Below are 16588 nucleotides of genomic sequence, written 5' to 3' on the forward strand. Positions count from 1 at the left end.
CATTTTTCCGATGGTTGCATAGTATTCCATTGTATACATGTACCACCATTTCTTTAGCCACTCATCTGTTGTCGAGCATCTCGGTTGTTTTCAGATTCTGGCTATTGTAAATAGTGTTGCAATGAATATAGGTCTGAGGAAGGTGTTTTTGTATTGTGTTTTTATGTTCCTAGGGTATATCACTAGGAGTGCTATAGCTGGGTATAGTGGGTATAGCTCCCATAAATGTCCAATGACAACCAAATGGATAAAAATGTTGCAATATGACTATACAAAGAAATATTTTAGTTATAAGAAGAGTTGAATGCCAGGGCATACCTAAGCTTTTCGGGGTGCTCAGCCCACCAGATGTATCCCCAGATTTCCCTGGTGGGTAGAACTAATTTAACCCCCATGTGGTTCCTCAAAAGGCCCTATGCGGATGCCTTTTTTTCCTGCGTGGATGGTTGAGGAATTTCCAAAGAGATGCCTGGCATTATATTTTCAGCCAGTATTTGACTCTTTCTCCTTTGTATATATCATGCAAAATAATGGTCTCTATCAAAGAATTTGGCTCAGAAATTCCAGCACCAAAGTTTATTTGAGAACCCCTTTTTCTGGATATAGCCAGCTCTAAAAGCAAAGACAATTTTTCTCTCTTTTTCAAATATGTCTTTGTAACTGCAGTTTCTGGTAATCAAGGGCGTAACCAGAATGCAGATCTTGACTATTAACCCTCCTTTAGAAAAAGGGAAACTCATTTTTGGGGATTTGGCTTCTCCCTTTACTTACCTCTAAAACAATAGAATCCAGTCTAGTAAAGATCAAGTTCCTAGATATTTTCTACTCCCTCCTAATCCTAATTTTGCATTTAAAGTAAGCTTGCAAAGAGTTACCTTGAGTTGTGACCTTCTCTTTTGTAACCTAGAATTTTTACAGTCACACCCATAGTTTAGGTATTGTTACTGTTGTACTATGCTTTGTGATTATACTTATTCTTTGCCTCTGGCTAATTTTACCCCTATAAATTCCCCTGCTCAAAAAATTAAACTTGTCGCACTCTGCCAGAAGATGGGTTGACCCCACATACACTGTGTGGTTTCATTATTTCATATTTCATATTCGGCCGCTCATGTTACCCGTTTTCCTCTCGTGAAAGGACTCTGTCCCACTAGGATCGCTGAGACGCAAGACGCCTGCAGCAGTTGAAAGCAATACAGTCTTCTGCAACATGCATGAAATTGGAGGGCTTCCTAGTAAATGAAATAAACCAGAAGCAGAAGGACAAATACTGGATGATTTCACTTATCTGTGATCATACAGTGACATGATAAAGGGAGAAAATGATGGTAAATCCATGTTAGTGGATTATAGAAATAAGAGTGCCATGGAAGTAGAGGAGTATTTGGCCAATGAGGAGATTGTCCAATATTGCCCAGATTTTAAATATCATAAAGGCATTGGTCTAGGGTCTTGAGAATTTCAGGGACTTTAAGATAAGGTTATTATGTGTATGAAACCACAAGAGTTAAAGCCAGCATAAGTTTGTGATACAAACTAATGAAAACTTATTTTAAAAGATATTTCCAGATGATTGTTTATATCTTGCATATAAAGAAAACCAAAGTGTGAACAAATTCTGAAACACTATAAGTAGAATTATAGATCTGTGATTTGTGATCTGAAGAATAGAAAAAATTGTGATCTAAAGAGGCAAGGGGTTGGAGGTAGAGGGGACCATGGAAATTGGTAGAGGAATCTTGAAATACTGATGGAGAAGTGGGTAACATAACACTGAAGGATAAGATAGTGATCTCAATAGTACTATAAATAATGACACCTGTTTCAATTAAAAATAATAAAATAATATTTAATCTTTTATTTTTAACAATTGCTACCATGTATAACCTATGGCAGACCCTATGTATGGATATAATGTATATACTACATATAGAGTATTATATTCAAGTACATTACATATTTAGTCCTCTTATAAATCTCTTAAAGTAAATTTTGTCCCATTGATGAAAAGAATCAGTTAAAGATACAAAAACTGCTCCACATCACTAATCATCAGGGAGATGCAAAACAACTATGAGGTGTCATCTCATACTGCAGAGACTGGCACACATCACAAAGAACTAGAACAATCAGTGCTGGCAGGAATGTGGAGAGAAAGAAACTCTTACTCAATGCTGGTGGGAATGCCATCTAGTCCAGCCTTTATGGAAAACAATATGGAGATTACTCAAAAAACTAGACATTGAACTCCCATATGGACATATGGACATATGGAGATATTGGACATTTATGTATTTCCACTTCCTAACTATTATACTATGTGCTGCAATGAGCACAGTGAGAAGTAATTTTTTTCTTTTTTTTTTTTTAATTTAGTCCCCCACTACCACAAATTATACAGTCGAGTTATCCACATTTGGGGAAATCGCAGTGGTCAGCACATCTGGAGTGCAATGAATAAGCCTCACCCTGGGAAAACCACCTTCGTGATCATGGTATCTCCCCTGCCAGGTAAGTATGAGAAGTAATTTTTAAGGGAAGAGTCAGAGAGTTGGCATGGTGGCTAGGGACTCACTCATTGCAATGCAGGACCCAAGTTAAATTCCAGCTTTGGCCATTGCTTTCCTTGGCACTGCAGATTATAGCCTGGGAGAACATCTTTCTCCCTGTCCTAATTGTCAGATATTGTTAGGAATGGCCCTAATGGGCCCCCCAAATGCTGCATATTTGAATGAAGCATTGAATTATACAGAGACCCCGCAACTTTATCAGGAGATTAAGAAAAAAATATTTTTGTTTTTATTAATTTTGGTTTTGGGGTCACACCCTGCAGTGCTCAGCTCAGGGGTTACTCCTGGCTCTGTGCTCAGAAATCACCCCTGGCAGGCTCTGGGGACCGTATGGGATGTCCTGTGTTGGTCGCGTGCAAGGCAAACACCTTACCACTGAGCTACCGCTCCAGCCCCAAGAAAAAATTTTAAGGGTATAAAGGCATGCAGATAACACGAAAGGAAGGGTAGATGGAAAGGTTATTTATGAATTCAGACTATTAGGATAACTTAAAGTAATATAGAATCGACAGGCACTGCAAGATGTTCCAGGAGGTATCTTTTGTCTGTTTATCTTTTAAGTGTCAAGTATCCTAAAACTAGGTGCTTAAAACTAAAACTGATAATTATCTCTCATGATGATGGAGAATGTTATGTTATGCTTGGGGCTCATGCAATTTCTCAGGCACTGGCAGTAAGAAGGTAGGTTGGGTTAGGTTAATATGAAGACTTCTTATATCTCTAGATCTTGGTTAGAGTGACTGGAGCAGCTAAAATCCAATTATGGTACTCTTTCTACACTCGAGGAAAATTGCTTGAATTTTCTCAAAATGATGGTTTCAGGTAGCAATAGCTTTTCATTGGATACTTGCCTAGACTCAGAATTCTAAGAGCAGGAGAGGACAGTGTGTAGTTTCATAATGCCTTTACTTGAAGCCAAAATTCAATGAGATAACTACCATCATGGTTGATTGAATGAACTACAAAACAGTCCAGCTAAGGAAACAAATATAGACTCTAGTTTTGAGTAAAGAAGAGTCAAAGAATTCATGACCATTTTGTACTTGCTTCAGTAGGTGATAAACATCTAAAGATGAGGGTTAGGCCAATGTCTATCTTATCTGAACATATCAGAAACATTTTAGGTTTTAACTATGTAAACAACAAACTCCCTAGATTTCACAAGGAAAGATGAGATAAAATTGAGTCCTTTTAATAAAGTTATGGTGAAACTTGAGACCCACAAGAAGAATAGAGTGATACACAAATTCTTCAATATAATTGAACAATTATAATTTTGGTCCAGTACTGCTACAGTTCCTTCCCATGTCCAGTAAGATACAACTGTGACCAGGGCCCATTCTGAATGAAATTAGTTTGGATAAGGCCCTTTACCTGCAATTTACTCAGAACTTATCATTTTATTATATTATCTTAATTTACATGAGGTAATCTGGGGGTGGGAAAATTAACCCATCTTAAGAGGATTGGTGTGTTGTTTTGCAAAACTCAAATCCACTTATCCTATATGAGTTGATATTATTTTTGTGATTCTTCTGCTCCTCTGAAGCTCTGTAGACATAATTCATTTTCTACATACATCTACATAAGCATTGATTAACATTTTATTCCCTTTGGTATCTATTTTAAAATGCAGGGATAAAGACGTTAGAAGGTTTCTCACAGAAAGAACATTTTTGCAGTTATGAAACTTTAAGTAATCTGATTTTCATCAACAAAACCCCATCTGGGATGGCCTCATATGGGATTTCTGTACAAAATGGAAACATTCTTATGCACGAATTTCTAGGTAGTAGGAAAAAGTACCTACTTGTTGCTTTCTCCACTACAAAAAAATGAACCACAGGTAGATGGATTCTTTTTGAATATCTTCTTCTCAAATCATTTCCCCAAATCTCAGGACTTGAATTATTTAATGAACACATTTTGACTATGATATGTTAGATATGATTCAAAGGATGTTATAAATAATAATTCATCTTTGCATCATTGCCACCTTAAAAGGTGAGTCTTATCATAACACTCCTGATTTTGTAGGTGAGAAAAAAAAACAGAAATACACCAAATACAAAGCAAAATTATGCTGTGAATTTATGGAGTTGGACTCCAGAAGTCACACTTTAAATACTGTGTTTTGGGTCCTGGTGAGGTAGCACAGCAGGTAAGTTGCTTATTTTGTATGTGGCCAACCCAAATTCAATCCCTGTCATTCCATATGGTTCCCCAAGCACTGCCAGGAGTGATTCCGGAAAGCAGAGCCAAGAATAATCTGTAAGCACTGCCGGTGTAACCCAAAAGCAAAAAATTAATAAATGAAAAATATTGTGCTTTGTTGTCTCTCATTATCCCTTCCCATAGTTATTTTACTTCTACACAACTCTCTCTTAGCCTTGTCCCAGGACATTGTCTATATTGTAAGCTCAAAAGAGCAGAAGGCCTATTTTCTTCTTTGTAGTCATAGTATCTGACCTTTTATTCAGCAAATAAAATTAAAGATAGTAAATAAAAATAATAAATAGAACTCAGTATGTAAAAACTAGGGGCAGGAGAGATAGGATGGAGGTAAAATGTTTGTCTGGCATGCAGAACGTTGGTGGTTCGAATCCCTGCATCCCATATGGTCCCCTGATCTGCCTGGAGCTATTTCTGAGCGTAGAGCAAGGAATAACCCCTGAGAGCTGCTGGGTGTGACCCAAAAACAACAACAACAACAAAAAAAGAGTAAAAACTAGGTTAAATATAATAGGAATAACTTATTTCTAGATTCATCTATCATCCATTTTAATTAAAATTTTACTTAAAGACAAAGATTAACTGGAAAATGCTATAAATATATAAGGTAGTAGTTAAATAAGAATGGTAAATGGCATTTCTGAATCAGAAAGCTCTTCTTTTTGGGAGGGGGTCCACACCCTGCAGCACTCAGAGGTTACTACTGGCTCTAAGCTCAGACATCGTTCCTGGCAGGCCAGGGGACCATATGGGATGCGGGGATTTGAACCACCATCCTTCTGCATACAAGGTAAATATACTACCTCCATGCTATCTCTCTGGCCCCAGAAAATTCTTCCTATAAAAGATTCTAAAAGAAATTACACCTTCTGCCTGGCTCTGTGGCACAATGGATAGCACATTGGACTTCTAGGAATGGAAGGAACCTTTCTCGATATAGTTAAGGCCATCTACCACAAGCCAGTGGAAAATATTATCCTCAATGGAGAAAAACTAAAAGCCTTCCCTCTAAATTCTGGCACAAGACAAGGCTGTCCTCTCTCACCACTCCTATTCAACATAGCACTGGAAGTACTCTTTATAGTGATTAGGCAAGAAAAAGATATCAAGGGAATCCAGATAGGAAAGGAAGAAGTCAAGCTCTCACTGTTTGCAGATGACATGATACTCTACTTAGAAAATCCTAAAGACTCTACCAAAAAGCTTCTAGAAACAATACACTCATATAGCAAGGTGGCAGGCTACAAAATTAACACACAAAAATCAATGGCCTTTCTATACACCAATAGTAATAAGGAAGAAATGGACATTAAGAAAACAACCCCATTCACAATAGTGCCACACAAACTCAAATATCTTGGAATCAACTTGACTAAAAATGTGAAGGACCTATACAAAGAAAACTATAAAAATCTGCTCCAAGAAATAAGAGAGGACACACGGAAATAGAAACACATACCCTGCTCATGGATTGGCAGGATTAACATCATCAAAATGGCAATACTCTCCAAGGCATTATACAGATTTAATGCGATCCCTCTAAAGATACCCATGACATTCTTCAAAGAAGTGGATCAGGCACTTTTGAAATTCGTTTGGAACAATAAACACCCTAGAATAGCTAAAGCAATCATTGGGAAAAAGAATATGGAGGAATTACTTTCCCCAACTTTAAACTTTACTACAAAGCAATAGTTATCAAAACAGCATGGTATTGGAATAAGGACAGGCCCTCAGATCAGTGGAATAGGCTTGAATACTCAGAAAATGTTCCCCAGACATACAATCACCTAATTTTTGATAAAGGAGCAAGAAATCCTAAATGGTGCAAAGAAAGCCTTTTCAACAAGTGGTGGTGTCACAACTGGCTAGCCACTTGCAAAAAATTGAACTTAGACTCCCAGCTAACATCATGTAAGAAGGTAAAATCCAAATGGATTAAAGACCTCAATATCAGACCCAAAACCATAAGATATATAGAACAACACATAGGCAAAACACTTCAGAACATTGAGACTACAGGCATATTCAAGGAAGAAACTGCACTCTCCAAGCAAGTGAAAGCAGAGATTAACAGATGGGAATATAGTAAGCTGAGAAGCTTCTGCACCTCAAAGGAAATAGCACCCAGGATACAAGAGCCCCCACTGAGTGGGAGAAACTATTCACCCAATACCCATCAGATAAGGGGCTAATCTCCAAAATATACAAGGCACTGACAGAAATTTACAAGAAAAAAACATCTAATCCCATCCAAAAATGGGGAGAAGAAATGGACAGACACTTTGACAAAGAAGAAATACAAATGGCCAAAAGACACATGAAAAAATGCTCCACATCACTAATCATCAGGGAGATGCATATCAAAACAACTATGAGGTACCACCTCACACCACAGAGAATGGCAAAGATCACAAAGAATGAGAATAAACAGTGTTGGCGGGGATGTGGAGAGAAAGGAACTCTTATCCACTGCTGGTGGGAATGCCCGTCTAGTTCAATTTTTATGGAAAGCGATATGCAGATTCCTCTAAAAACGCTCCAGCTATACCACTCCTAGGAATATACCCTAGGAACATAAAAATACAATACAAAAACCCCTTCCTTACACCTATATTCATTGCAGCACTATTTACCATAGCAAGACTCTTGAAACAACCAAGATGCCCTTCAACAGATGAATGGCTAAAGAAACTGTGGTACATATACACAATGGAATATTATGCAGCTGTCAGGAGAGATTAAGTCATGAAATTTTCCTATACATGGATGTACATGGAATCTACGATGCTGAGTGAAATAAGTCAGAAAGAGAGAGAAAAACGCAGAATGGTCTCACTCATCTATGGGTTTTAAGAAAAATGAAAGACATTCTTGCAATAATAATTTTCAGACACAAAAGAGAAAAGAGCTGGAAGTTCCAGCTCACCTCAGGAAGCTCACCACAAAGAGTGATGATTTTAGTTAGAGAAATAACTACATTTTGAACTATCCTAATAATGAGAATGTATGAGGAAAATGGAAAGCCTGTCTAGAGTACAGGCAGGGGTCGGGTGAAAGACATTCTTGCAATAATAATTTTCAGACACAAAAGAGAAAAGAGCTGGAAGTTACAGCTCACCTCAGGAAGCTCACCACAAAGAGTGATGAGTTTAGTTAGAGAAATAACTACATTTTGAACTGTCCTAATAGTGAGAATGTATGAGGAAAATGGAAAGCCTGTCTAGAGTACAGGCGGGGGTCGGGTGGGGAGGAGGGAGATTTGGGACATTTGTGATGGGAATGTTGCACTGGTGATCAGTGATGTTCTTTACATGTCTGAAAACCAAACACAATCATGTATGTAATCAAGGTGTTTAAACAAAATATAAAAAAAGAAATTACACCTTCCAAATTATTAATATTTTTAACCTTATTCATAAATCACTACTTTAACACTGTTGTCAAAATTGCTTCAATAAATTATAATCTTTTAATTGTACAAATATAATTGGAATACTTATTGTATAAAAGGTCTATATTATATGATATGGTCCCTGAGTAAATATTTCCAATGTTTCATAGGAACTTGAAAGCATAGAAAAATCAAAAAATATAGTTTATTTTATTTTTTTTCTAGGGTTTGAAAACTTTGTCTAAATTTAAGATACAAAAAAATCTTGATTATTGAATATTCATTTTATATATATATGTATATATGTATATATATTAGTTTGTTTTAAGGACACATCCACTGATCCTTAGGGCTTAATCCTAACAGGGCTCAGGGAATGCTACAGGGGTCCAGGGATTGAACCCACGTAAGCCGTGTGCAATGCAAGTGCCCTACTCACTGTACTATCGATCCAGACCCCAATGATTTCATTTTAAAGCAAGCTTCTTGGACTGGAGAAAGATAAGAGGAGGTAAGATAATTACCTTTCATGTGGAGAACCCTAATTTGATCCCCAGAAATAGTCTACTGAGCATTGCCAATAGTGATCCTTGACAGAGTCAGAAATAAACTTTGAACACTGATAAGTGTGCCCCCCAAATTAAAAGCTAACTAAAACAAGTTTCTTGAGAAATACAAAAGTGAAAAAAAAAATCCAGTAGACAAAAGCAATTTTATGCATGTTATAGTCACTAAATTTATTTATATTTAGAATATAATTATAGTTACATTTCTTTTTTATTTGGGTTGTTAATTAGAAGAGTAATACTTGAAAACAAGTATATAAGATATACAAAATATTTATATAATACTTCCCATGTTTGAAAAAATATTCCTTTTGAGGCCTTTTGTAACAAATGCTACTTTGAATCTTTTCTGAAAGTTAATTTAAAATAACTTTATACTGCAGCAGTCTTGTATTTCTTATACAAAATAAAGCAAACTCTTTCATTTTTCTTTTAAAACCAAACTCTGAGACTCTTAAGAAATAAACATATGAGCACAGATAAATGTCAGTGTAGCTTCAATCAAAACATGCCTTTCTTATTAAAGTTTTGGGGTGGGTTTAAGTTGCATAAAACACAAACCAGAGATATTGTGAGCTGGGACAGCACATAATTTGGGGATCTAATAAAATTGCAGACCCTGAGCCTTCTTCTGTTACAATGATGTTATCTGAACTCATAAGTATAGCTATTAGTCTGACTTGTCAGTTTTCCGCTACGGACCAAGAAAAGACCAGTCTTGATCTCATTTCTTAATTTTAAATATAAGTGGAAGAATTGTAGAGCAAAATGTGTCAGATGAAACAACATCCAGTTGCAAAATAGTTTTTCTATTTTCTATTTTTCATTGAATAAAGAATCACCTATTCATGACAGCCTTTCTGACAGTCACCAAGTCAGGTTATACTATACTGAGTGCAGGTGTATGATTAGTCATTATAAAAGCAGCAATGTGATGGACTTAAAATGCCAGATACAAACATGTTAGCAACGATATTTTTGACAACTAAAACCCCTAAATAGAGATGACTCTTTATATGGTTGATTGATATATGAAAATGCACACTTTCTGGAACAATCGGGTATACAACTTGGCTTTCTGTTATCTAATAGTAAGGCTTCTTGTCTAGATTTAAAGTATATCTGAGCAGTGCCAAAGAGAAAGCTCAGTTCCTAATCATATTGTATTTGCTTTCATTGATCTTTCTCAAAGGCAGTGCAAATAATTTATGGAAGGACAGATTGGGTGACATCTTAGAAGTGTGTGCCTTTCAGAGAGAGAGCAAATTGGCTTCCAGCGTGTGCAAGTAAGTTATCAGAAATGCCCATGTTATCAAGTTCTAGTGCAAATGGAAGTGAAATATGATGTCCCAAACTCCCAACACCATGTTGTGGTTATCTGCATAGTAAAGTGATTGCTATAAAATGACCAAAGAAATGAGAATGCTATTTTCATAGAGAAGATGATTAAATGATTTAGTTTGGACCTACTTTCCATATATCTACAATAATTTTTCTATTCACTCACTATTCTTTTTGGAGTCGAGACATAAAAATCCAGTTGTTGTTTTTGTTATTAAATCATCAATCATAACCTTATGGAAATGAAACCTTGGGAAAATGATTGTCTTATGCAAAGGCATGCAGCTATTTGTCAAGCAGAATCATCCTCTGACTACTTTCTCCCACACTATCCTTTGCTCAAAGATGGCCACTCAAAAAAAAAAAAAAAAAGATGGCCACTCAGACTCCGGGAGGACAAACTTCTTGTGAGAGAGGAAGAGAGAGGCTGATGGGATGGGAAAAAAAAGGGTTCAGAAAGTGATATATTTTTACCTTTTGTCTAGTGATCTCCAGGATTCCAAATTTAAAAGAGAACAGACTTATGGGAGACCTTCCAGAAAAAATCATTTCATTACTTTTGGTAATGCATTGTTATTTTTTAATTTTATTAAAATTCCATGATTTACAAGTTATTCATGGTTGAAATTTTATTCCTGTTGGATTCAATGTGCCAGTCATAATCCCACCCACTAGTGTCTTCTTTCTTCCATGAAGGTTCCCAGGTTTCCTACAGCCTTCTTGCTCCCGTCCCCTACCTCCAACCTGCTACCTTGACAGGCACATTTTACATTTTGGTTATTCAAGTTTGGAAACATCATTTTCAGTGTTGTTTACTCTGTAGTTTGACTCTTTAGTTATATTACTCCTTCACACCATTGATGTATTCAGATTCCCTTGACCCCTGGTTCCATTCCTTCTCATATATCTTTTCTTCTATCTTCAAATCTGTCCTTCTCTGCCATTCTCCATCCTATATGCTAGCATCAAGAATAATTAAGTATTCCACCTTTTAAACATTTTTAAACATTGCATTCCCTCATCCAGTTCTTCTATATACATTAGGACACTCCCTGGTACCAGAATATTTTTCCAAAAAGACTATGATGTTATCCTTATTGATGCCCAAAGATTGTTTAGGAAGTCCTCTGCTAACTGGATTTCAGGTTATGAGGCACTTGGTGGAAATGAAATAAGATTAGATGAATTTTGATCAAAAAGAAAAATTGTAGAAGTGTGTTTATTCAACTCCTTTCTGAGCAAAAATGTGTAGTCCATTCTTCTGGTTTCAAACAAATAGTACATGGGACATCTTTTAAACAAGTGCTAAAATCTAATATGAAATAAAAGAATAAATGCAGTAAGTGTAGCAGATGTGAGAAGAGCACCATGGATATGCCATAATTACATATCACGTAGGCTATATTTGCAAAAGATAGAGGGTAAGAGGCATGGTTGCTATACACTGTTGAACACAATAGAATCAACCCATAAAAGTCCTTGTTACGGGGCCGGGCGGTGGCACTGGAGGTAAGGTGCCTGCCTTGCCTGCGCTAGCCTAGGACGGACCGCGGTTCGATCCCCCGGCGTCCCATATGGTCCCCCAAGAAGCCAGGAGCAACTTCTGAGAGCATAGCCAGGAGTAAACCCTGAGCGTCACAGACAGGGTGTGGCCCAAAAACCAAAAAAAAAAAAAAAAAAAAAAAAAAGTCCTTGTTACTGGATCAGTTCTTCAAGAGATAAAATAATAATTCAAAGCAGGCCACACTTAGCCATTGTGATTTTAAAGCCTGGATATTTAAGGACATGAAATAAGTATCTTGAATCCAGATAGTTCTCAGGATTCTGTCTCAAGTTAGTGCTATAGTACATATTGCCACCATTGACACTGGCATGTGCATTTTTTGCCTGAGGCACATTATATGTCTAATTTTATTAACTATAATTTGAATTCAAGCCAAGCCACAATCAAATCATAAAATTTCCAAAACTATACTATCTTGGGAATGTCAAATGCCAGTTGGGGCAGAAGGAAACAACTACAGAGAATACACAGAGCCTGTGTTAATGACTCTTAGAATTGGTTATTTATGTGATACCATCAGTTTACTAGATATAATTTTCACATTTTGATTAACATTTCATCCATTACTTTGCAAAACTTCAGGAAGAAAATTGTGGTACATGTGACAAGCATATCAAAATTCCCTAAACTGTGTTTTCAGGTGCTCTCAGACCCCTTAGGTGGTGTCTAAAGTTTACTTGATATTAAGCATAAAAAATAAATCTGCGAGAATGGTATGTTTTTATATGCCCAGATTATTAGAAGCTGCTAGAAGCTGTGACTCCTTTGGCAGTCACTGTCAGACCTCCCCGATGTCTGAGGAATTGTATGCTCCTTTCTAAATCCTTTCGGAAATTGCCAGTTTGATAGAATAACATTGCAGGAAACCACTCAAATTGAACATATTTGTTGTTTCATGTTCTGCCAGACAAATGTCAGAACAGTGCCAGGAGACCAGAGTGGGTCAGAATTGAAGGGAGCAGAAGGGGAGGTGGAAGGGAAAGAACCAGGAGCAAAAGAGACAAATGAAAATAGAATAGTGAATTGCTTTAATGAGGGATCTTAAAAGCTTTACAAATTCTCGCTTTTGAGAATTAAAAACAAAATACATTGTGCTTCTCAATTGTCTTGTGGTCAATGGCATGACGTCCAATCTGAGAATTTTTTGTTATGGAATTTAATTACTGTGGTCAACAATTTTCTGGTAAATCTCAATCCACTAGTAAGTATGTTGCCAGCAGGAAAGACCAAATAGATGGCTCACTTGGAGAGCTTGCTAATGGAGCCTTGTTCTTCACATTTTATTTCATTTATCTTGAATATAAATCTACTTTTCCATTGGGATCTTTTTAACTTTAAATTTTTTCAATTATATGGTATGTCATATAAATCATTTTTATTAATTGAGAACAACAATTTACCATAATCATTTCTTCAATCTCATGTTTGAAGTCCCAGTGAAAAAAATTTTTTTCTAAATCTAACAGTATAATAGAACTTACTGGTAGTGATTCCAAAATGTCCTGTAGGAATTTATTTTACCAGAAAGATCAGTATGGGGAAGGACTCTAAATAATCATATTAGCTTTGTCTTTTTGCCCGTTTGTTTGTTTGTTTTAATGGCTGACTCAGAAATTAAGAACTTGGGTTTCTCTCCAGGACTTTGGATTGCTTTCTAATGAGAAGGACGATTTTATTTTTTATTTATTTATCTGATAATGGATTCTAGCTTTTGATAGAAGCTCAACACCTTAGAAATGGAGGTTCCATTAATATTATAAGTACACTGTGTTGTTTGGTTATCAGGTAAAACATTTTATTCATCTCCACTCAGATATTAAACCTAGAGTGAGACATTATTTTTCTCAGACTCTTATTATATTTTAATGTCTTGACCAAATTTAAAGCTGATTAAAGTGGAATATTACTTTCAAGTAACTAAATCTATTTTCTACCTCAGTTAAAAGACTTATTTCTTCTTAAAATAGCTAAATACTTCTGTTTTGGCATCAGTCATGTGGTAAAAACCATATCTTATTTTCAAGTATATAAAACTGGCTTGTTCAAAATGCCATGAAATCCAATAGAGTTTTTGAAATCAAAATTTGAGTTAGCTACTCTTTGGACAATGTTTGAGTTTAAATCCATGTGCATCTAATTGTTTTAAAATTAGAGATTTTATTAAAGTGATGGTCAAAGTATTGTTAAATAAATGGACACTTGTGATCTCATTTTTCCCACACTGATATGATTGCTTTGCCAAAGTAGTAAGAGCAGAAGGGATTCATTTGCTGCTTTCCCATGCTTGTGGGTAAATGGATTGAAGTGATAATTTCACACAGCATACAGGAAGAGTTGGTCTATTTTTCTTAGTATCAGAGTAGGTGCTTATATATGTTGTGTGATTTGAGAGATATAAATCCTATCTCCTTGTTATGTGGTTCCTGAGTAACTTTAACAAAGGTTCGAAATGTCTAAATAAAGGCTTGGAGCCAGGGCCAAGTGGTTTCGGATGCATTGTCAGGAAAATAAAGAACTAGATATCCAAGCCAAAGTCAATGATAATAGAATCAAGAAACCTAAATTTTAACAATCTAAACTTAAAGGGCCCTGTCGCACTGACAGGGAAAGAGTGGTGGTATAGGATGTACTCTGAGTCCACTGTTGAAGGGAGGTTGACACTGGTATTGGGAAGGACCCTGACTCCTTGTATATCTAAAATTTAAATTAAATAAAAAAAAATTTTTTAAAGATTGGAAACATCAACCAACTGTGAACACTTTTTGTTCAATGTTTCCTATTACTCTTCAATAATCACCAGTTAAGAGTCTACTCCAGTTGCTTTGCCCCCAATTTGTCTTTGTCTAATTGACTTAATTTGTCCCCAGTTCTTAGTTGAGATGCTCTCTCATCACAAGGTCTTTTATAATACCCTTAGAAAAACTTTTAAATGGCTGGAAAAATATCAAAAGGTAAAAAGTTGTGTGACCTATGACATAGATAAGAAATTCCAAGCTCAGTGTTCAGAGTCTTTTGGAACTTTTCATCTATTTGTACATTGTCTGGTTGTTGTTATTGTACAATATTAGAGTTGTGCAGTTGTGATATTTTGTATAGTTGTTACTATAAGTCTAAAATATTTTCTCTTTGGCCTTTTTTCAAATAAAAACAATTTCTTTCCTAGACATGGCAGGGTGTTCTCTGCTGATGGCTGTCTAGTCCTTCCACAATCTGTTCCTGTAAAAAAAAAGGACACATGTGTTGTATTGGGCATGCTCAGTTTGGCACAGCACAGATAAGAATAATTAGTCGGGCCCGGAGAGATAGCACAGCGGCGTTTGCCTTGCAAGCAGCCGATCCAGGACCAAAGGTGGTTGGTTCGAATCCCGGTGTCCCATATGGTCCCCCGTGCCTGCCAGGAGCTATTTCTGAGCAGACAGCCAGGAGTAACCCCTGAGCAATGCCGGGTGTGGCCAAAAAAAAAAAAAAAAAACAAGAATAATTAGTCAAGGTTAATTAAACTAATTATTAAAGTTTCCAAATAAAGGGAAAAACTTTCCTAAGTCTGACCATGACCTGAGATTTCATTTCCAGCAATTTCTGGGCACCCTTCATCTAACTCTAGAAAGCTAGAATTATTTACTCATTTTGTTTTCCATTGTTTCATGCCATAGAATCAAATATTGAAGCTACTTAAAAAATTTTTTTGAAAATTTGCTATTCTGCCTGGCCCCTTTAAACCTGACTTCCTGTCTTTAGTTGACTCTCCTCTGAAATAATTGGCCTTTTGTAATCTACTACACTTGAAATTGTATATTTCCAATTGTTAATATCTATAAATTATCACAACTTAAAATAATGTTGCTGAAAAAAATAATGTTGCTGGTTTAATGTTTAGGATTCTCAAACTGAATCCCAACGGGGAAAATCAATATATTGATGGAATAACCTAGCAGAGAATCTCTGACAGAAACTATTTCCCTACCTCTCCCACCTTCTCAAGGCTGTCTATCACTCTATCTCCAAAGTATTAATGGTCATTGAGTCTTTCTCACCTTCAGTACTCTCAAATTTGGTAACATTGCCTATAGGCCTACTGTCTCACTTTCCTAAATTTAATGTAGCCTACTGACTTGAATAGATATATCCTTCCAATACTGAATATTATCCTTATTTTATTATTAGCTTATTATCAATTTTAATTTGCCTTTACCAAATAATAAAATATATCTAGCTAGAGGTCCTAAACATTCCAACATATATATCTTTGATATCTATTACAGGACAAATCAAATTCTATGCCTAGAATTGTAATTGATTTTTTAAAGCATCAAGGATATTTATTTAGAAGCAGTATTTGTTAAGTTCCCTATTTTCTGTCTTGATTATCTTTGTATTTGAGACATTCCTTGTTCTGTCCACATTGCACCTTATGTACAATGGTATATTTCCCACTGTATTTAGCTATAAGACAAAGAGGGCCATAAATCAGATCATTTTTATCTTGTACATTTTAGGATTTCCTTATCTAGCACCTGTGGGCAGCTGCTTATGCAAATACACAACACACATAAAAATATTCTAAACCCACTTTTAGTAAAGAATTATTTTGATCTGAAATAAAATTTTCAGAGACTTGCGTATTGCAAACCTGCAACTTACTACTATGAATCAAGACAACAAATGATTCTGTTTGTGAGATTTTGATTAGAGTTAATCCTTACCTTCATTTTTCTTAAGAATATTAATAGTTTTCCCTCTCTTTCTCCCTTTCCCTACCTCTTTTTTCCTATTCTCTCCCTCTTTTTTTTATTTTTAATTTTTTGGTTTTTGGGTCACACCCGGCAGCGCTCTGGGATTACTCCTGGCTCTACACTCAGAAATCGCCCCTGGCAGGCACTGAAGCCCATATGGGATGCCATGATTCGAACCACCGTCCTTC

At 36.1% G+C, this 16588-nt stretch overlaps 1 pseudogene; it reads right to left on the reverse strand.

Annotated features, from left to right (window-relative positions):
* Positions 1-2337: 2337 nt before the first annotated feature.
* LOC126016672 (uncharacterized) lies at positions 2338-2519 on the reverse strand (annotated as a pseudogene).
* Between the last annotated feature and the right edge of the window lie 14069 nt (positions 2520-16588).

The sequence above is a fragment of the Suncus etruscus genome, chromosome 8, assembly GCF_024139225.1.
Source record: "Suncus etruscus isolate mSunEtr1 chromosome 8, mSunEtr1.pri.cur, whole genome shotgun sequence".
Classification (NCBI taxonomy): domain Eukaryota; kingdom Metazoa; phylum Chordata; class Mammalia; order Eulipotyphla; family Soricidae; genus Suncus; species Suncus etruscus.